The sequence below is a fragment of the Pongo abelii genome, chromosome 14, assembly GCF_028885655.2.
Source record: "Pongo abelii isolate AG06213 chromosome 14, NHGRI_mPonAbe1-v2.0_pri, whole genome shotgun sequence".
NCBI lineage: Eukaryota > Metazoa > Chordata > Mammalia > Primates > Hominidae > Pongo > Pongo abelii.
Genome location: NC_071999.2, coordinates 63,608,961 through 63,632,117, shown reverse-complemented (window position 1 = coordinate 63,632,117; position 23,157 = coordinate 63,608,961). Strand labels below are relative to the sequence as shown.

Genomic DNA, 23,157 nt, shown 5'->3' with positions numbered 1-23,157 from the left:
ACTTTGAGCTCCCTCTACACTGAGAGCTGTTCCATCACTTAATAAAAATTTTCTCTGCCCTTTTTACCCTTCGATTGCCAGAACAACCTCATTCTTCTTGGATGTGGGACAAGAACTTGGGAACCACTGAATGTAGTTACAAAAAAGGCTGTAACACTATGGCCCTCCACCCTCTGTCAGCACCAGGCAGCCCCCACAAAATGACAGGAAACAGCGGCAGGGCTGAGCCAGCTCCAGAGCCACAGGCCAGAGTGTGGCAGCAGGAACTAATAAGCTGTAACACAGTCAGGCTGGGGCATGCCCGACCCAGCTGGAGGCTGAGCCTGGATCCCATGGCAAACATGAGATCCAGGCTAGAGCACAAGCCAAGAGCAGGCCCAGTGGGCTGAGAAGGCTGGTCACATTCTACTGCAAGCCTGGGCCTGAGTGACGCCTGGGCATGGGTGTTGCTGGCTGCAGAGGACTCTGGCTGGCAAAGAGGCACTGAAAATATCCTACGTCAATCTCATTTGGTGACACCTCCATTCTATTTATCAACACTTATTTGCTTTTATTTCTAATTATGACTTGTTTATTCCTTTTCTCTACACTTAGTGAAAACATCCTAGACTAAGAGCTATTTGAGTTGTCTCTTAACTGGGATAGCTTTGGCACCAGAATATCCTAGTCAAGACATATTTGCTCACAACAGATGTACTGTCTAAAAGTTTCAACAGTTATACATCACTTTTTGTCTAAGTATCAAATTTTAAGCATGGTAGAAAAGCCCTGCATTACCTACCCCACCCAACTATTTTTATCTCTATAATTTTATCTTACTTGAGTCCTTGTCATGTTATTTATTCTTCTTCAGTCTTTTACTTATTGTAGTTTTTAATATTCAGTATCTTATACCTCCAGTGAGTATCTCTATATGCTCTTTTTGTGTGTGTTGGAAATGCCTTTGGTTCACTTAAAAAAAAGTTTTGCCATATTAACAATTTTTTATCTCAAATATTTGGAGAAAAATGTACTTCTTTGGGAGACGATTTTAGGACCCCCACAATAAATAAAACACTCCTATTCTGTGCTCTTACAGCACCAAGTACATATATCTGTCATAAGATGTGTCACATTCTATCTGTATGATCAATATTTGTATTTCTCCTCTGTTGGAGTATGAATTACTTAAAGGATAAGATCATGTTTTATTCATGTTTATATTTCCAGGATCTAGAATAATTTGTCCTATATGTGACCAAAGAGTATCCATTCCTTTATTCCAATTATAGAAATAAACAGTCTTTGACACTTTGCTTAATGTTCTTATACTATAAAATATCTTGAGACACAAAATTAATCAAATATACTATATTTTAGATCACAGTTTGTATCAAATCTCATGAAGACATTTCTAAGAGCCGTCTAAGAAAAAAAATACAAAGGATGACAAAGAGCTTGATATAAAATATAGTGATATGTAAATACAACATGCTCTCTCTTTTGGCATTCCTCTGAAGTCCAATGAAAATCAGATTAGACACACTATGACATTTGAACTTACCTTGGGAAAATGATGGCCTTCATCTATTGTGCATGGACAAAAACCTTGACTTCATTCTGAACAAAACGTAAGTTGATTTCTGTAACTATGTTGTGAAGTAAGCTCATATACTTTCCTTATTGCCTGGAGTAATTATTATATTCTAACCAAATTAAATGACTTTTAAGTTCTTTATCACTCTACGATTCAGTGGCTCTGTGGAGCCAAAGGTAACTTCTAAGACTTACTGATAATATGGATGTTATGAACATGAAATTACCAATTCAGAAGAAAATATTACCTCATTTAATTTTTAAATTTTATTTCAGGAAAAGGCTCAAGTAGGAAAGCATTAACAATTCTCTATAACCAGAACATTTAAACAGGTTATATAGTTCTGTTAACTCAAAAATAGACAAATGAATAATGTTAATAGTCTAGAATATCCACCATAAAAATAATGTTTTGAATTTAAAATTTCTGTCTGCAGCGAATTTTTGTGGCCAAGTTACAAAACACTCAATCTAGGGGCTTATAATGGAAATGCAGAAAGAACTTTAAATATAAGGGCAAGAAGAGATACAGCTGTAATACAAAAGGAATTCTTTTCTTACAAAAGGCTGAATATATAAATCATTGTTATGAAAAATACTTTTCTTCTTTGTTATATTCAATCTGCAAATTATAAACTCATTCTTGCCAGCAAAAAGTGACTTAGATTTGATTTTAATGTTGATTTTTTTCATGCTTCCCCTCATTCTACATCTATTCTGACTCTTCCTTTCAATCATTTCCTTTGTGATTGCTTAGCTTCATGCTTCCTATATTTTGTTAGACTAAAATGTAATGTACTCAAGGTTTATATTGGCAGGCCCATGCAGCTAGTCAGCTCTGAAGCTAGCTTTCATCTCAAATGGGCAAGGCAGGGGAGGGTTTTAGAGGAGAGAAGGCAGGAAGCAGAAAATGGAGGTAGAGAATAAAAAAAAGCATTTATATTTCTGAAGTGGCTAATGTTCCTTGTTGCACAAGTTATTCTAGAAGAGAATACCCCTCTTCAGATAAGTACTAGCAGCTGTGCCATCTGCAGAGAAAGATACCTGTTTCAAAACATGCCACTTGGATTATTTTTAATGGTGTGATACCTGTCTCCTGTTTACTTATATTCTGTAAAGTATTCTCATGTCTGCTGGCTTCATTAGCTCCCATTTATGCTGTTTTTTTTGCTCACCTTGTGTTCTGCTGTCGACAAGTAACTAATGGGCATTGGGGAGGCATCTGGTCAGAATATCTTTTATATTTGAAGCTCTTTAAGTGTGCCAAGTTGTTTGGTCATCATATTAGCTAATAAGGGGGAAAAGGATTAGATTTTACCCTACAGTTTTATTTTTAATATGAAAGATTCATAATAAAATAGAACATAATATAAATGACTCTGCATGTACACAGAGAAAAGATTTTATTTTTATTCCTCCCATTAAGAACATCCTTGAATTTCCAGGAATTGCCTGAGCAATAAAATAGCAAATTCTACCTGTTTATGTGAGCAGTAATTATATATTCTGGGTGGCAGAAAGCACTCGGCAGGGCTCTGAGGAAGTCTGTTAGTCATTTCATCATTCTATGCAGCATTGATCTTGCTGACTGCACAGAGCACTAATAGAACAAGTTAATGGAGTTTATTCTGTCACAAATGCTGCCAGTTAAAAAAGATGATTGCCATGTATGGAAAACCAGGCTTTCTAGCTTCTTCCTAAAGATATATGGAAATATTAAATCTGTTATCTGCCACAGAGGGAATCCATAAATATTGCCTTCCTAATATGAGTACAGGTGGAGTTTATTATTACAAAATGAAAATTGCAAAAGTTTTTGGCAAACTATGGTTGCAGAATCTGTAGTGAATATAGTTGCTTATTTTTAATTAATGAATTATACAATATCAACATTATAGTGTTTTCCCCTGAAAGTCAATCATCTTAAATAGAAAAATGATAAACTTATATTTTATGAGCTGAATATAAACCAAATTGTGCTGTTTAATAAGTAACTTGCAGCCTTGGGTTGATGTTGATAAAGATGTAAAAACCAAATGTTTTTTCCCAAGCTGCAAAATTGCATGTTATTCATGCTAAAATATGAAGCTGATTATAAGATTCAATGGTAATCAGACCAAATTAATAGTAGCCCTGTAACAAACCTTCATTTTCTCAATAGTCCTTACAATTCAAGTAAATAAAAATTGAGAGGATACACCAGTTCAGAAAATAAATTCAGCATCTTACTTAGTGCCTAAAATATTTCTCCAATTGATCAATAAAACTACCTAATTAAAATGTTCTTTTATAGACTTGGTTTTTGAAAGGATACAGATTCTTATTTATATAGTCTAAATATTAGATGAAACTAATCAAGAATAAAAGATATACATGGTTTTTTGTTGTCAGTACAGAACAATGAGAGTAATTGTGATTTAGATGGTATATCACTATTTTAATTTAACATGCTGTGTAAGACTACAGCTTTTGGTTTTTTTTCCAGGATGCCAAAATCTAGTAGAATTTATCTCCTGTAGACTAAGGTCTCAAGTTCACAACATTTTTTAAGTGTTTTATCTTACAGCAATTTTTAAATGTTTTTCTACACAAACTGATAATAGTTTTTTTGAAAAAAATAAGTACAAAATCTAAAAATGTTTTTTCTCTTTTCCTAATAAATTATATAGATACACTCCCTTATAGATGGTCTATGTATTATAATACATGTATAACTTTAAAGATTAAAATGGAATCATTATACAATTTGTTGATGAAAACCCAGCTTTCGAACTGGACCTATTTAAGATTTAGAGGCAATAATCATCTAAGGGAACAAAGTAATTTTATGACCACAGTTTTGGTGTTTTCTAATAACATTATCCTTCAACAAACTAATTTGCGGGCCATACTCCTCCTGTCTCCAACTCAGTATAGATTAAATTTTAGATTCATCAATTTAGAGACCAACATTTAAATAATTCATCTCTTAAATGAGGTATACATTAAAGATGATGATAATGGATTTGCATTTGGAGGATATATAACTTGTTAATACAGCTAAAGAATAAACATCCCACTTCCGTTTCTGAATATGATAGAGCATTTCATCAGAATAATCATCCTAACTAAAAACAACCTTAAACAAATCTTTTATAAAGTTATTCTTCAAACAGCATTGGAAAGCAACAAAAATAGCCAAAGATTGAAGAAATAAGGGATCAAATCTCAGTGTGAAAGGGAGCATATTGAAATGAGTTTGACATTATCCATTGCTGATCTTCAGAAGGTATTGCTAAGTCCTATGTTAAATAGTATTGGAGGATGAGAAAGTAACCAGAAAGCGATAGCTAAGAGACAAGAAAGAGATCAATAGAGCACTTACCAGTCGCAGAAATGGAGAGTTAAATTTTGGAATTAAAGTTGAGACTCCTAAAATGCTATAACCTAGAAAGAGAAAAAAGTAATACAGGAGTATTCACAAAAATTCAAACCTAGTCTTAAATAATCTTCTTACCTAATTTTATTAAGGCAACATGACACTTCTCTACCACCTCTTAGAAATCACATCCTCTATGAAGCAAAGTGACATAAAAGTACCTCAAAATAGATTTTAATAAATAACGTCTGAATATCAATTAAATATAAATAGGCATACCAAGAAACAGGAATAAATGATTGAAAATCTAGGAGAAAAAAGAGATTTAAAAGACTGAAACAGAGATGCTCATGATACTGAAGATATCAGATATGTATTTTGAAAAAAATTCTTCATAAGTATAGAAAAATAAGTTAAATGGGGGAGAATGTTATCAAAATATTTTACCAAGTATTTGAAATTTATGGAAAATAATTAGGTGGAAATTCTAAAATTGAAAATATATTATAACAGAAATCAAGAAGTAAGTTAATTTAAAACATTTTACTTTTTGATTTCAATTATAATATAGGAAATTTTAGTTATAATTTTTTTTAGGAAGAAAGCATATGTTAGAGACGAAAGGATTGTTGAATTGGTAGATAGAGCAGTAGCTAACATATAGCATATTCATTCAGATGAACCGAGAACATGATGATGAGGTATTATGGTTAGTGTAATGAAAGTGTTGAGGGAAAAGAGAGGAAGAAATGAGGAAATGTTTCAGGAGGTATCAGGTAATAACGTTTCAAATTGATGGAAAGACATCAATTCAGAGATGAAGATGCTTAGCAAATCTAAAAATCTTTAAATGAAAGAAAACCGAAGATAGAAAGAATATCTTGAAAGTAGTCAGAAGAAAAATGAAAAAAGACACAGTACCTTTAAGGGAGCAATAATAAGATTGGCATCTGATTTTTCCACAGAAATAATATTAAACAAAAGAAAACTGAATGACATTAGTAGGGATCCTACATTAAAACATTGCCAATACCCAGAAATCAATAGCCTGCTAAAATATGCCTCCAAAACGTGTGAAAAGAAACAATAATAACTTCAGAAGAAAAGAAACCCTGAAAAAAATTATCAAATTTTCACTAAGAGTCATCTTAAAATATTGCTTTAGGTATAAGATGGAAGCATAATAAGAAAGAAATAACAAAGAAGAGCACATTAAAGAATGAACATCTTTTTCAATGTAAAAAATGATCACCTGTGTAAAACAATAGTTATATGTAGTGAGATTTATATTATGTGTAATATCAAAATACATCATAATCAAAACACAGAATGTGGGTAAACATCAAATGGAGACAGTGTTCTAAGCTATTTTCATTACATGAGAAATGGTAGGACTAATAACTGACTCAAAAACTCAGGAATACAAGTCTTCATCTTTAATGTAGCTGACACAATGATAAACAGTGTAAAATAGTCTACTAATGGGGAAAACATCATAATACAATATACTTAATGAATTTCTCCTTCTGCCATATAGTGTAACTCTGCCAGGTTAGTCTTACAGGCATAAACAGCTAGAAAATTGGAAAATCTATATGCAATCACTGTATCCAACGGTAGAAAAAGGCAATATAAAACTGCAATCCCTGAGAGAAGGCAGCTTAATGGCATATGCCCTAGAGATCCTACCGTTCTCCTCGTAGGAAATTTCTATAACACAGCTTAGAAAATACGAACTCAAGTATAGCCAAGTGGTTTCACTGAGATGTAAGATTGGATGTGGCAAAACTGAGGTGTCTGGAATTTTGGGGGCTAAGTACCCAAAATGATGGACCTACGCAGAAAAAGAGCTCCAGAAACATGCATAAGTCTCCTTGAAATTTTGACTGAATAATAAATCTGATTTATATAGATTAAGACCCCTTGAGGCCAGCAAAGAACAACTGGCAAGTAACAAAACAACAGATAATCTATAAATTGAATAATTACCAGGCAGAGAAACATGTGAGCCCTGACTAGTCGAGAGGAGAGACTTTGTCAAACACCTCAAGCATTCGATAGAGACCGCAGAAAGACTACAACTTATAAGCAGGGCTACATCTCATCTTATGTAGATAAGAGGCTACTCCAGAGCCAGTCTAACAAAGGTTATAAAACAAGCCTCAAAAGAATCAGGAGAATCCACAAGATAATTAACTGTCTTCCAGAGATGACAAAGAATCAAAAGCACAAGCCACAATGTTCAGCCCCAAACAACTATTAACAGACATGTAAAGAAGTCATAAAATGTAATCTGCAATCAGGAGACATATCAGTGAATAAAAACATACCCAGAAATGATAGAAATGATGAAATTAGTGGACAAGCATATTGAAACAGGTATTATGAATATATTAAAAATCTTAAAAAGAACATGGAAACAGTGACAATTGGAAATATAAAAAAATATATAGAGATAAAAAAGTAAAGCATTTGATAATAATAGGATTATATGCAAAATGACCACTGCAGATAAAAGGTCAGTGAACTTAAAACCATACTCGCACATGTACCATAAAACCTAAAGTATAATAATGATAATAATAATAATAATAATAAAAGAAAGAAAGAAAAAAAAAAAAAAAAAAAAAAACCATACTCATAGACACTCTTTGAACTAAGGCCCAAGAAGAAAGAAGGCTGAAAATAAATGGAGACTCAGTGGTCTGTAGAACCCAAAAGGAATGGGTATGTGTGTGAAAAATATGTTAAGAAATGATAAATAAGATATTTCAGATTTGGTACAACTTATTACTATAGATCTAAAGGGTTTAATGATATTTAAGGAAGTTAAATACAAAGGAAACCATGCCAAAGATACCATATAAAGACATTTCTGCCAACCAAAAGTAAAGAGAAATGTTAAAAGCACCTAGATAAAGAAAAAGATGCATTGCAACTTTATAAATATAAATATCACCATTGACACCTCTTCAGAAAGAATGTGTGCCAGTTTTTTAGATTCTATGTATGAGTGCGATCATGTGGTATTTGTGTTTCTGTGATCTTGTAGAAGGGAGTAAAATGGTGGTGGTAGGATCAATGGTGGGGGGTGGTATGTGGGAGACGTTGGCAAGGATACATAACTTCCATTAGATAGGAAAAATACGTTCAAGAGATCTATTTTAAAACATGGTGACTATAGTGAACAATATATTATATTCTTGAAAAATGCTAGGAGAGCAGATGCTCACCACAAAAATTATAACTATGTGAACAATGCATGTGTTCATTAGATAGATGATGTCATTCCACAATGCATATATACTTCAGAACAAAATGGTGTACGTGGTGAATGCATACAATTGTAATTGTCAATTAAAAAAAGGAAATAATGTGTCACAAAACAATGCAATGACACCTTGATAAGCTGAAAGAAAAAATCAACCTGTAATTTTACATCAAGAAAAATATCATATCAAGAGAAACATTTATTTACATTAAAAAGCATGGAAAATGAAGGTAAGTCATTGATATCTTCACATAGACAGAAATTTTAAAAATTCACCACAAGAAAACTTTCACAAGAAATGTAAAGGAAATACAAGTAAAACACACACACACACACACACACACAAACACACCCACACCCAAAACATAGACTCAGACTATACAATGGATAAAAAGTGTAGAGATGGTGAATGTATGGATTTTTAATAAGAGAATGTCTAAAATGAAAATAATAGCGATGTTTCATAGCATACGTAATTCTATAAATCTAAAATCTGAAAATCTAAAATAATAGTACAAAAAATGGATGTGAAAATGTGTGTACATTGTTTGAGATTCTTAAACAAAAATGTATAATGCCTTTTGAAGATAGATTTGAATGTATTGGAAATGCATAATTTAGAAAACAGTATAAACAACTAAAAATAAAGCAAAAATAGTGACAGATGAGATAAAGTAGAATATTACAATTCTTAAATCCAAATACAAAGCAGAACAAAAGAAGAAACAAAAAATAGTTGAAACAAATAGAAAATAAATAGCCAGATTGTCAACAGGAAAGTAACCTTCTTTGTTAACTTTTCCATTTAAAATAAGTGAATCAAATACATCAATTGAATGCTGAAATTATCAGAGTAGATTTTTAAAAAATCAACTATATGCTTTTTTCAATAAATTAACATTAAATAAAAAGACACAGAGAGGTACAGAGTAAATATATAAGGAAAAGTATAAAATGCCAATACAAAGAAAACTGGTGTAGCTATATTAACATCAGGCAACACACTCTTGATTAAAAACAAAAATCAGGCTGGGTGCAGCAACTCATACCTGTAATCCCAGCACTTTGGGAGTCCAAGGCAGGGTATCACTTGAGGTCAGGAGTTCAAGACCAGCCTGGCCAACACGGTGAAACCTTGTCTCTACTAAAAATACAAAAATTAGCTGGGCATGGTGGCTCAGGCCTGTAGTTCCAGCTACTCAGGAGGGTGAGGCAGGAGAATCACTTGAACCCGGGAGGTGGAGGTTGCAGTGACCTGAGATACGTCACTGCACTCCAGCCTGGGTGACACAGTGACACCCTGTCTCAAAAACAAAACAAAACAAAACAAAACAAAAAACTGCATAATAGAAACACAGTTGACAGTCGTTTTCTCATAAAGACACATGGTTCTTTTATTGTTTGCTTTTTAGCCGAGTGAGGTAGGATTGGCAAAACTGTACATATTTAATGTGTACAACTTGATGTTTTGATATAAATATACCTTGCAATATGATCACTACAATCAAGCTAATTAAAGCGTGCATCACCTCACATAGTTACCATTCTCTGTATGTGGTGAGAACACTTGAGATCTACCCTTTTTGCAAATTTCAAGTGCGCAAATTCTGTGCTGTTAACTATAGTCACATGCTGTACATTAGATCTCTAGAACTTAATAATCTTGCATAACTGAAACTTTGTACCCTTGACCAATAGCTCCCCATTTTCTGCTTCCTCCAGCCTTTGGAGGCCACCATTCTACCCTCTGCTTATGCGAGTTTGATTATTTTAGATTTCACATATATGCAAGGTTATGTGGTATTTGTCTTGATGTCCCTGGTTTATTTCACTTATCCTAATGCCCTTCAGGTTCATCCACATTGTTCCAAATTGCAGAATTTCCCAAACACACAGTTCTATATGTGCCTGTAAATAACAACACAGCTTTGAAACACAGGAAGCAAAATGTGAAAGCAAAGATGAGAAATAGACCACAGATATAGTTAGAGACTTCAACACTTCTCTTGGAGTAATTGAAAGAGAAAAGAATCAGAAAATCAATAATGACATAAGATATTTAGACAAGACTGCCAATTAATTTGATCTCATTGACATTTATGGAATACTACTCCTTAAGTGTGAAATGCAATCATTTTCAAATGCACATGAACTATTTACTAATCGGCCTGAATTTAGGACCACACAAAATATAAATCAAACGCTATGTTTTTAAATAACCTGTGGATCCAAGAAGAAATTACAAGATAAATTATAAAATATTTTACACAAAATGGTAATTAAAGTGCTAGACATTGAAATTTGTAGGAAGCAGCCAGGCAGATCGAGGATGTAAATATAGAGCTTGAGATGCTTACAATAGAAAAAGAAGAAAGCTCAAAAATCAGAAAACCCCATAGCTCAAAGTCTTAAAAACAGCACAAATTAAAGCCAAAATAAGTAGAAAGAAGGGAATAAGAAAAATAATGGCAGACATATGTAGAATAGGAAAATAAAGCAGAAAATAGTTGAAATCAATATATTCCATAACTTAGAGAAAATGTGATTTTTTTGAAATCCAATACTACCAAATCTAGAACACACAGAAAAAAACAAATTGAATTCATAATTAATAAATTCCCTTCAAGCAAAACTCCAGAAGCAGATTACTTCATTGGTGAATTCTATTAATAATGTAAGTAGAAATAATCCTAATTTAACACAAACTCCTGCAAAAATATGAAATGAATTAACATACCCCCACTCATTTTAGAAAGCCAAGATTTTCTCCATACTGAAACCTAACAAATAACAAGAAAAAGGAAATGAAACTGAAAAAGAAGTAAAAATTACAGAATAATATCCATCATGAACATGAATATGGATGTAAAAATTCTTAAAATATTAGCAAATCATATTCATCTCAGCAACATACAAAATGGTAGCATATTAATATCTACAGGGATTTGTACCTTATATTTAATTATTTGAAGACTGATCAATGTAATTCATAAGATGACCAGAATACATGAAAAAATGCATATGATAATCTCAGGAGATGTAGAAAAATCATTGCCAGAATACAAAAGCCATTCACAAAACAGTCTTAGCAAAGTAGGAATACATAGTATCTTCCTCAACCTGATGAAGAACAACTATAAAAACACCTTTACTGAGGTAATTCTTAATTTGAAATATTGAATGTTTACTCTTTAAAAATGAGAGTATAATAAATGTGTTTATTCTCACTGTTCAAAAACATGCTGTAATTCCTGGACATTGCAATAAGACAATAACAACAACAAAGCATAGGGATTTGAAAGTAAGAATTAGCATTTTCCTTACTTGAGGATGACATCATAGTGTATTCACAAAATCTTTAAAAATTATAAGAAAAAGTCCAGAGGTGGTGGCTCATGCTTCTAATCTCAACACTTCGATAGGCTGGGACAGGCAGGAAGATTGCTTGAGCCCAAGAGTTTGAGACCAGCCTGGGTGATACAGTGAGACCTCATCTCTACAAAAAATTAAAAAACATTCAAGTGTAGTGGGCGCCTGTAGTGCTAGCTATTCAGGAGGAAGTAGATGGGAGGATCATGAACTCAAGAGGTCAGGTGGAGGCTGCAGTGAGCTGTGATTGTACCACTGCACACCAGCCTGTGCGACCAGGCGTCTAATAATAATAATAATGAAGAAGAAGAAGAAATAGAACTAATAAGCAACAACTTTAAAATCATATAATGCAAAATCTACATAAAATCCTAGCATTTATTATATATTAGCAAGAAAATTTGGAAAATAAAATTTCTAAAATACAGCAAAATATAAAATATTATAGGACAGACTTAATCTAGTTTATACAAATCCATACACCTAAACTATACAATAATATTGAGAGAACTTTTAAAAGATCTAAGTAAATAGAAAAACTATGTTCCTGGATTGAAAATACCAATATTGTTATAGGATCAATCAAATTTCAGGAGGCTTCTTCATACTATTTGACACACCGTTAGACAAAATTACATAAAAAATAAAATTTTTTAAAGTGGACAACATTGTTTTTAAAAAGCAAATTAGAGAACATTACACTGCATAGTTAAGATTTACTGTATAGTTACAATAATCAAAATAGTGAACAGTTGGCATAAGGACAAAATTGTAGGGTAATGGAAAAGAAAACATTTGTCCAGAAATAGACACTCCCTTATATAGAATAGAATATACACAATAGGCCGGGCGCAGTGGCTCACGCCTGTAATCCCAGCACTTTGGGAGGCCAAGGCAGGTGGATCACTGAAGTCAGGGTTTCAAGACCAGCCTGGCCAACATGGTGAAACCCTTTCTCTACTAAAAATACAAAAATTAGCTGGCCTGATGGCAGGTGCCTGTAATCCCAGCTACTCAAGAGGCTGAGGCAGGAGAATCACTTGAACCTAGGAGGCAGAGGTTGCAGTGAGCCCAGATTGCACCATTACACTCCAGCCTGGGCAATAGAGGGGGACTCTGTCTTAAAAAAAAAAAAAAAAGAATATACACATATATAAATAATTATATATACTAATGACTATATATAGAAAGACACACTCAAACAAATATATAAAGACTTCTTACACAAAACAAATATATCAAGAAAAAATACTCGACATACTAAAAGACTTTATTAATGAAAAGTAATTCATAGAATAGTGAAAAATTATATAATTATATAATATATACCCTATGTTATATTGCTTCCGTGTGTGTATAGATATATATACATGTATATGTTTATATACATATATATTTAAATATTTTTTAAAGCCATTTATTTCACCTGATATTCTAGCTTCAGAAAAGAGAGCCGATTATCCAATCAGTGCCAGTTCTGTTCCAGAGTTAGCATTGCTTGTACTCGCCATTGTTCTGTGTTATTGCTGGAGATGAACTGCGGTGCACCATTGTTCTGTGTTATTGCTGGAGATGAACTGCAGCAGAAGAACCCATTCTTTCTTTCAGTTTGGACCCAAATATGTCAGCGTTCTTAGTTATTTGTCAGCATATCATTGGAATTGACTGGAAACATTTTCTGAAATAAAGCAGAACTTCTTGGTTGCGTCTTTCCATTTGTACTTAAGCACAGTAACATAAATAAAGTAATAGTTAGAAAAATATATATTATACACCTAACAAAAGGCTTATTTTTAGAATATATAAACATCTTGGAGATCTCAATATTAAAATGAGAAACTAAAATGGGTAAATATTTATTTTTTTAAAATCTTAATGAACAAGTAACAATTGTACATATATTTATGGTGCACAACATGATGTTTTGATGTACATATACATTGTGAAATGGCTAAATCAAGTTACTTAATATATGCATTACTTTACATACTTAGCATTTTTGTGCATGGTAAGAACACTCAAAATCTACTCTGTTAGCAGTTTTCAAATATACAATATATTGTTTTTAACTTTAGTCACCATGAAGTATGACAGATCTCTTAAACTTATTCCTCTTAACTGAAATTTTGTGTTGACAAATATCTCCCCACATGCCCCAACCCAAGCCTCTGGCAAACATCATTGTACTCTCTGTTCTTATGAGTTTGTGAGGGTGCAGATATCTCTTCTACGTACTGATTTTATTTCCTTTGGATATATACCCAGTAGTGAGATTGGTGGATCATATAGTAATTCTATTTTTAATGCTTTGAGGAATCTCCATACTGTTTTCCATCATGGCCATACTAATTTACATGCCCAGTAACAGAGTACAAGTGTTCCCTTTTCTCCACATCCTGACAAACTCTTATCATTTGCCTTTTTGTTAATGGTCATTCTAACAGGTGAGAGGTGACATTTCATTGTGGTTTCAATTTATATTTCCCTGATTGCTAGTATGTTGAACTTTTTTTTTCATAAACTTGTTCATTTGTATGTCTTACTTTGAGAAACATCTATTCAAGCCCTTTGCTCAATTGTTATTTGGATTATTTGTTTTCTTACTATTGAGTTCTTTGAGTTTCTTATATATTTGGATATTAATCCCTTATTCGATATATGGTTTGCAAATATATTCTCTCATTCCATAGATTGTCTCTTTTATTTGTTGTTGTCTTTGCTATGTAGAAGCTTTTTAGTCGAGTGTCATACAAAATGGGTAAATATTTAAACATCTAGTTCAAAAATAATAGAAAAAAATTAAAATGAGATTCTTTAGAGACTGATATAAATCCAAAATGAATGTCAAAAGTTACTAAAACCAGGAAATATATAAATGCCAAATATGTTTCTAATGCTATAGATTAAAATATATAAAGCAAATAAAATAAAATGAAACATTGACAAACTTACAATCATAATGAGAAAATGTAACAGTTTACTCTTAACAGCTAATAGAACAAGATCAAAAAATCATTAAGAATTACAAGTTTTGCATGATACCATGAATACACTTGATCTAATTGACTTATATGGAACACTGCACACAACTGCAAAATAAACATTCTTTTCAAGTGCACAAAAAACATTTATCAAAATTGACCAGATGCTGGTTCATGAAGCAAGTCTCAAACACCTTTTTTTTTTTTTTTTGAGACGGAGTATCTCTTTAACACTTTTTTTGTTTGTTTGTTTGAGACGGAGTCTCACTTTGTTGCCCAGGGTGGGGTGCAGCGGAGCGATCTCAGCTCCCTGCAACCTCCGCCTCCCGGGTTCAAGCGATTCTTCTGCCTCAGCCTCCCGAGTAGCTGGGACTACATACGCACACCACTACGCCCAGCTAATTTTTGTATTTAGTAGAGACGGGGGTTTCACCATGTTGGCCAGACTGGTCTCGAACTTCAGACCTCATGATCCACCCGCCTCGGTCTCCCAAAGTGCTCGGATTACAGTCGTGAGACACTGCACCTGGCCTCAAACACTTTAATAGTAAGAAGTCTTGCAATGTAAATTTTCAAACTTCACAGAAATTACATTAAAAAACATATGACAGAAGTTAAATAGAATAGTCCCAAATGTTTAGCAACAATACGTTTCTTTGTAACATATCTGCCAAAGAAAATAAAAATCACAGTAAAAATTAGAAAAATGTTTTGAACTGATTAATAGAGAATATCAAAACTTGTGGAATAAAAACAAATTTATACTTAAAGAAATAGTATAGCTTTAAATGTATACATTAGAAAAGAAAAACAATTATAAAAATAATATCCAATATAAGAATCCATTACATTAGAAAAATAATGAAAAATAGGAAAGAATATATGAAATAATAAAAAAATAGATTTTAGACACTAGAAAAAATGTTAGAAAGCAGATTCTTTTAGAAAGATGTATAAAAGTGATAAACTGCTAGCAAAATTCTACAAGATTGAAGGTAATAAATTACCAGAAATAAGAAAAAAAGGAAGGCCACTACAGACTTACAACATTCAAATATTTTAAGATATTATAAAAGCATTTTCTAATAAATATAACAATTTTAAAAAGTCATAACTCTTCAAAAGCAAACTTACCAATTTCAATTAGAAATTAATAGACAAATGTTTTATTTAGATGCATTAAATATATTTATGTAAATAAAAAACTCTACAAATTGGTGAGTTATTTCAAATATTTGAGGGAATAAAAAATATATATATACAAAAATTTCAACAGATTTTGAAAAGGCATTGACAAAAGTCAGACCGTTTTAAATAAAAAATACAAAAACTCTCACCAAACTAATAACTGAAGAAAATTTTCTCATCCTAACAAATGGTATCATAATATGCCTGAAGCCAACTTCATAGTTAATGTTGAAATATTTGCAGATATTTTCCTAGATATCAGCAATGGATTAGAGTTGTAGTCTATTTCCACCTTTAAACATTCTACTATTAGCTAGTAAAATAATGTAAAGAAAGTAAATAAAAGTGAAAATTGACAATGCAGAAAGACAATTGTTATTGTTCACAAATAATGTTATTTTAACAAAGTATACATACAATCTACAGAAAAACCATTAGATTAAGTGTGAGGTTGTTAGAATCAAGGACAATAAAAAATTAACATTTTAAAATGTTAACGCATACTATGGTGTGTGAAGATTACTAAAATAGTGTGTTGTTGGCAGAAGATTAGACGAATAGACCAATGGAAGAGAATCATTTGTACAGAAATTCTCAGTCATATACAATCATCTGAATTGTGACCAGGATGACACAACTGTATGTATAGTGGACAAAGCACCATTTAATGAATGTTGTTGTGATAAATAATTGGAAATTTCTATGGGAATAAAAGAAAAAACAAGAAAATTGGAAAAAATAAACATTTACTCTACAATTATGCCTATTAAAGATTGATTGTAAACCAGAACTAGAAAGTTAAAACAATAAAGCTTCCGCAGCACATAGAATCTATCTTTGTTACTTTGAGATATTAAAGATTTATTAACTGTGACCAAAAGCACTAAATAAAAGACTTATACATTAGAATGTATTGAAAATAAAACTTTGGTTCATAGATTCTCCTGGAAGAGTCAAAAGGAAAGCCAGAGTGGCAGAGTAGATCTGTAATATGTATATTCAATAAAATAATTCTATTAAGAATATATAAATAATTCTGAATATCAATAAGAAAAAATACAGTCCAATTAAAAATGCAAAAAATACTTAAAAATCAATTCATGTGGGAGAATGTCCAAATGGTAAACCTTTGAAATTCAGAATAATATTAAACTAAACACCCACTGGAATAACTAAAATTTAAAACATAAAAAAGAAAAATCCTGACAATTCTTAGGATTGAAGAGGATGTGGTAAAACAAAAACACTCCTATATTGCTAGCAGATGTGTCAATTGCTATATAAATTGACTTTATAGATAGAATACTGTACTAAAGACTATTCATTTATACATGCCTTTGAAGAAGTGGGGAGGAGTAGAAAGATGGGGAATAAAAACCACCAAGGGTCCACTATACTAACACCACTTTGGTGTCAGAGGTATCGTGGATATTCTAAAAGATAATAACATATCTTGACTTCAGAAAATCTATGACCTGGCAGGGAATTAAGAAAAGATATGGATAGCTTTTTCTTGAACATATTCCCACACCATAAATTCACTGCCATTTTATGCTTCACTAAAGTTTTATCTCTCACTTAATAAGAACTTAGGCAATGGCTAAAGTATTTTTGAAATATGTTTATAGGTTTCTTTTTTTTCCTGTAGATGATGGTATTAGGTAACAAAATAGATATGCAAACTTTACCTTTTACAAATTTTTAAATACTATTACCTCACTTTGATAGAAAGATGCCAGAAATACTCAGGTGCATTCTAGAACATTAATAGGGTTAGCTGTATTTAATAGTGTGTTAAGAAGAGACTGAGAAAGAAATTGTTTGGAACACTAAACATCTATTAATAACTGTTAATTTGATGGCTATCATTTTGGAGACTAGAGAACATAAAAGGAATTTTCTAATATGAAAACTTTATGTCCTTTGCATTCCCTATACCCACAATGGCAAGAGGTCAAAAAATGTTCATAGGAGTCTGCGTGTCAGGTTATCTCTGTCATTTCTAGAGTACCCAGGGATCACAGGGTAACTAAGAGGACAAATAGCACTGATTCCTATCACCAGCATATTATAAGAAAAGAAAAATATGAAAACTGTGTAGAGAAGTTGATGCTGAACCTTAAATGAATCTGACATACTTGCTAAATGACTCACTTTTGGATACCTACCTAACTGCAGGCAATTCAAATGTGTGCTTAACAAAATTATAAATTACAATGTATCATATGTATCATCAGCTTTCACTGTTGCTTGAACATGGTCTAATCTTCAAGGTTAAAATTTCAAACTCCAAGAAACTGTCATCTGTGAATATCACTTAACCTAGAATTTCATTTCTTTCCCATTTATTAAAAATAGCTTTTCTTACCTGAGATCATTTAAATGACAAAATAAAACAAGAAGATGAGAAATTCCAGAATGGAAGCTAATGCACTGCAATGATTACAGTTTTAGGATTGCTGAGTGTATTTGGAAGGGTTGAATATTAATAATATATAATTTATGATATTTGATTATGATGAAAAACAATATTTGAATACTAGTATTGATTTCAAAATCATGAGTGAGAAAGAGGAAAATTTTACATAGGTACTTCCTAGGACTTTTATTTTTACATAGTACTAGATATATGCTCTACAATATGTTTCCTAGGATGGGATTAGAGGAGCAAAAGATAATAAATTCTCAACCACATTGAGTGTGAAGAAGCTGTACTGCTTTGCCAGGAAGTTTTAAAAAAAATCACCAAATGTCATTTACGTACTTTTCTCTTAGATAAAAATAGTATATTGATGATAACAAAGGAAAATTTCAGAGTTGAAAAGTAAGAGTATTCAATCTGTTATATGTACTTACTATCTCATTGTATTTAAATAAAATTTACTCCATTTTATTTAAATAAAATTTATTAAAATTTAAATAAAATGTATCCTTGTTAATGGGGAGAAGAGACAGAACAGTAGAGTGAGAAAATTTCATGTCGCATCTCACAGAAAGGGATTTTCCTTTTTTTTTTTTTACAACTGATATTTTTATGGTGAAATCAATTTCTTACAAAAAAACCTAACCATCTTGTATCGCGATGGCTTTCAGGTGGTGTAAATAACACTCTGTATAATGGCCACTGCCAAGGAGACTTTTTGTCTCTTTTAAAAGTGGCTACCACTGAGCAACAGGGCCAGGTTTCATCCATTAAGGAAATGGATTGGCCTTCTTTATTTTCAGTTGAATATTTTAAGAAGTTAATTTATCCACATATGAAAAACCACATTTTGCTGAATAACCGAGAATAAGTAGCACATTTTGTTCTAACGAAAAATGTTAATGTTTTTGACGATATTATAGTTATATTGACTATAATTTTTAATGTCACTTAATGCTTGAAAAGAAGTGACCATCTACTTCTAACACAGTACAACTCGCAATTATTTATTTTTTTCCTTAGGCTAAATGACCTTACGTATTTTAACATAAAAAGCATGTAAATGGCTACCTAATCTAAAAACAAAAATAAATATATATTTTAAAATACTTTATAGATCCATCATTTTAAAATAGGAGACAAATTCACTCCTAGTGACTATGATATATATCAGACTTTGTATTGCTATAGTTAATACAATTGCTGGGAGTGTGCAAGGTTATGACTTTAGCTCACTACTGAACTGCAGTAAAACTGGGTTCCACCACACATGATTTATTATCTAGTCTGTTAATGATTCTGAAGGGAATTACATCTCAATTTATGCATGTGATGCAAAGTAATGTCACTACAAGTTTGCTAAAGTTAGTTACTCTCCAGTTATTCTCCATTTTATTGTCAATTTAATATAGAGAAGGAAGCTCCCTTTTAAGGAGAAAAGCACAGTAAACTATTTTACAAGATTTATATTCTTCCTTAAATGGTTCTACAAAAATTATTCTTAAGGAAGTAACTACCTTATTTTTAACTAAAATGCAGAACTTAGTGTAATGTCACTTATTGTGATTGATGGAAAGGTCTTATAGATAAAAGCAAAGGAGAGGAACATCTTTAATATATATAAAGCATGTAAGACTTAAACTATATGAAGACATTTGCACAGATAAGGAGGCCCAGCAGTATTTTCCCCATTGCAGGGGTAAACATCCCTTCATTATGTCAAGTCCTAACAAATGTGCTTTACTTCCAATAGCTGTCTAGGGTGAGGGCCACGTGTGGACCATCATACTTTTCATTTTTAGTCTTCTAAAGGCCATTCCCTCTGTGGCCTCTGTGGCCATTCCCAGCTCTTTTGTGAAGATTGGAATTTTTGTAAGCTATCTGGTGGACTTTTGTGTAGTGCTGCCAGGCATATAGCAGGAGTCTGCTGTAAAATGAACACGACTCTTGCCCTGACCCCATTCACATCCATTGTCTTCTGCATTTGTCAGGTAGCAGGCCAGTAACTGCACATTGCTGTGAAAGCACAGTGACTTCTTTTACCAGATGGCATTTCTAGGCATCTCCAACTTCTGACTAGCCCAGGTCAAATGAAGTTTCAGGACATCCCAAAGTCTTATTTCTGTACCTATTTTCAGAGGTCTTTAACTCCTAGAGATGTGGCTATTTCTTCAACATAAAATCTCAGAAAAAAAGAAGTAAAATCTTTTAGCAGTTTCTTTTGATTTTATTTCAGCAACACATTTCAAATGGCTTATTTCTATACATGTAGAGATACTAAGAAAAAAAGATTTTAAAAGTTGGCATTTTTTTTTCAAAATAGTCTAAAGCAGATTTTTTAAAGTTATTATATCATATTTCACCAAATCTAAGACTCTATTGAATATAAGAACATTATTTTAATATTACTAAGAAACAGAATAATGCTAACAAATTATGATATGCTCTCATTATGTCAGAAATTTCAACTTAAGAATATGAATCTTTGAATTGAAAGAAAGAACAGTGTATTTTTAAGAACTGTATTTTTTAAAAAAGCTCTTTTTCTGAAGTTCAATATAATGTAATGATAGTAATAATAATAATTTTCCCTTTGCCCTTAATATAACATTTATCAACTAAATACGTATCTGAATTAATGTTTACAGCATGCAAAACACTGCATTTAAAGAGATTTAAGAGGCAAATTTAAAATTTGAAACCACTCTTTCATAGTATCTTACACCCTAAGGATTGGAAATTTTACTATTTTATGATGTTGTTCTACTACTTACAACACTCTTTGATGGACTCCAGTAAGAAGTGCAATGCTATATCTCTTCAAAGTTTCTAAATTAATTGAGAGATACATAGCATCAGGCAAATGATAAAATATCATCTTTATTAAGAAACTGATAATTGTAGCACATGCAAATCATTAGCTTGTAATCATTCGTTTGTAAAGTAGCTTCTCTTGGCCTTCCTGCTACTGGACCACAGAGTTAGACAGTCTTATTCAACCAGCAGTAATGGAATGACTGGGAAATCTTCACTTCTTCCTTTCACAGCCAGAAGCTACTCTGGATAAGCACAGAAGGCTTCCCTACAGACAGCCTCTCTCAAGAAGAACAAAAAACCAAAAGGCTTAGTTTTCTACATGACAAGTTTTTTCTTCCAAACTTACTAATCACATGTCATTCTTCTTTTCAGGGAGGAGTTATTGGATGGATGAAGAGGAACTGAGAATGTTATACTAATGGATGTGTCCCTACTTGAAAGGAAAAAGAAACAGGGAGGAAGAGTGCTGACTCCCATGCCAACAGTCTGACCAGTATTTGTCCATTGGTAATTATTTACATGGGAGTGTAGAGCACCATTAATCCCTTCTGGTTTAAAATAACCTAAAGGCTTTCAATCACCAGAGCAACTCAGACTCACGGAGCAAAAAAAGTCTAAGGTGGAATGTGTGGAGCCCATATTGATTTTGGTTATATACCAGCATGATGCAACCTTGGTCGTCTGGAAAACAGAGATTTTAAGAGATGAGAAGAAAGAATGTTGTATAGTTCTTGCTTGATGTAGCAGGTAGAGGTGGTGATAGATTGGAGAATGTGCCTAGGAAGATATTTTAGGGACTCAGGTATGTGAAGTAGTGATGTGTGTTTAATATTGTTTTAGTTTCAATATCTGTAGAAAAGTTTGAGTTAAAACAGAAAAAATAGCCTGCTGTTTAGTTTAATTATTACTATCTTTCTTCCAGAACAGCCTCTGAAAAGTCTGGTTCTAACCAGACTTTGTATATGTGGATATAAGTAATTTTAAATGCAAATATAAATCAAATATATTCAAATATATAATCAAAATTTACATATAAATTTGATATAAATCATTTCTAAACAAATGATAATTAAGAACTTTTGGAAAGTTCTTTTAAGATAATACAAAATAATAGAATATTAGAATATTAGAGATGAAAGAAATACGCTGATATTTTTGAAGACTAAAATGAAAGCATTTTTCTCTATATGTGATCATTATAAGAACTCAGAAAAATACAAAGAATAGAAATACTATCATAAAATATCTGACCTCCTAGGCAAACATCTGCTAAGCATAATTTCTAATATTTCTTTTTTTTTCTTTTTATTATTATTATTATTATCATTATTATTATACTTTAGGCTCTATGGTACATGTGCGCAACGTGCAGGTAAGTTACATATGTATACATGTGCCATGCTGGTGCGCTGCACCCACCAACTCGTCATCTAGCATTAGGTATATCTCCCAATGCTATCCCTCCCCCCTCCCCCCACCCCACAACAGTCTCCGAAGTGTGATGTTCCCCTTCCTGTGTCCATGTGTTCTCATTGTTCAATTCCCACCTATGAGTGAGAATATGCGGTGTTTGGTTTTTTGTTCTTGCAATAGTTTACTGAGAATGATGATTTCCAATTTCATCCATGTCCCTACAAAGGACGTGAACTCATCATTTTTTATGGCTGCATAGTATTCCATGGTGTATATGTGCCACATTTTCTTAATCCAGTCTATCATTGTTGGACATTTGGGTTGGTTCTAAGTCTTTGCTATTGTGAATAATGCCGCAATAAACATACGTGTGCATGTGTCTTTATAGCAGCATGATTTATAGTCCTTTGGGTATATACTCAGTAATGGGATGGCTGGGTCGAATGGAATTTCTAGTTCTAGATCCCTGAGGAATCGCCACACTGACTTCCACAAGGGTTGAACTAGTTTACAGTCCCACCAACAGTGTAAAAGTGTTCCTATTTCTCCACATCCTCTCCAGCACCTGTTGTTTCCTGACTTTTTAATGATTGCCATTCTAACTGGTGTGAGATGGTATCTCATTGTGGTTTTGATTTGCATTTCTCTGATGGCCAGTGATGGTGAGCATTTTTTCATGTGTTTTTTGGCTGCATAAATGTCTTCTTTTGAGAAGTGTCTGTTCATGTCCTTTGCCTACTTTTTGATGGGGTTGTTTGTTTTT

The 23,157-nt window shown here is 32.4% G+C and overlaps 2 long non-coding RNA genes across 3 annotated transcripts in view; one reads left to right on the top strand and one right to left on the bottom strand.

Moving 5' to 3' along the window:
- LOC129049542 (uncharacterized) overlaps window positions 1–13,248 on the bottom strand; it is a 51,532-nt gene extending 38,284 nt beyond the window's left edge. Inside the window, exons 1-2 of the long non-coding RNA XR_008512705.2 lie at window positions 13,000–13,248; window positions 4,940–5,001 (exon numbers count right to left, since the gene is read on the bottom strand). This is a non-coding gene — a long non-coding RNA (uncharacterized LOC129049542). The remainder of the gene's footprint in view (window positions 1–4,939; window positions 5,002–12,999) is intronic.
- LOC129049541 (uncharacterized) overlaps window positions 1–23,157 on the top strand; it is a 94,998-nt gene that overhangs the window by 63,876 nt on the left and 7,965 nt on the right. Inside the window, exons 1-2 of one of the 2 annotated variants that reach the window (XR_008512704.2) lie at window positions 1,360–1,610; window positions 21,354–21,488. This is a non-coding gene — a long non-coding RNA (uncharacterized LOC129049541). Of the gene's footprint in view, window positions 1–1,359; window positions 1,611–21,353; window positions 21,489–23,157 lie in introns of those variants that run through there. The other variant, XR_008512703.2, reaches the window with a different exon arrangement.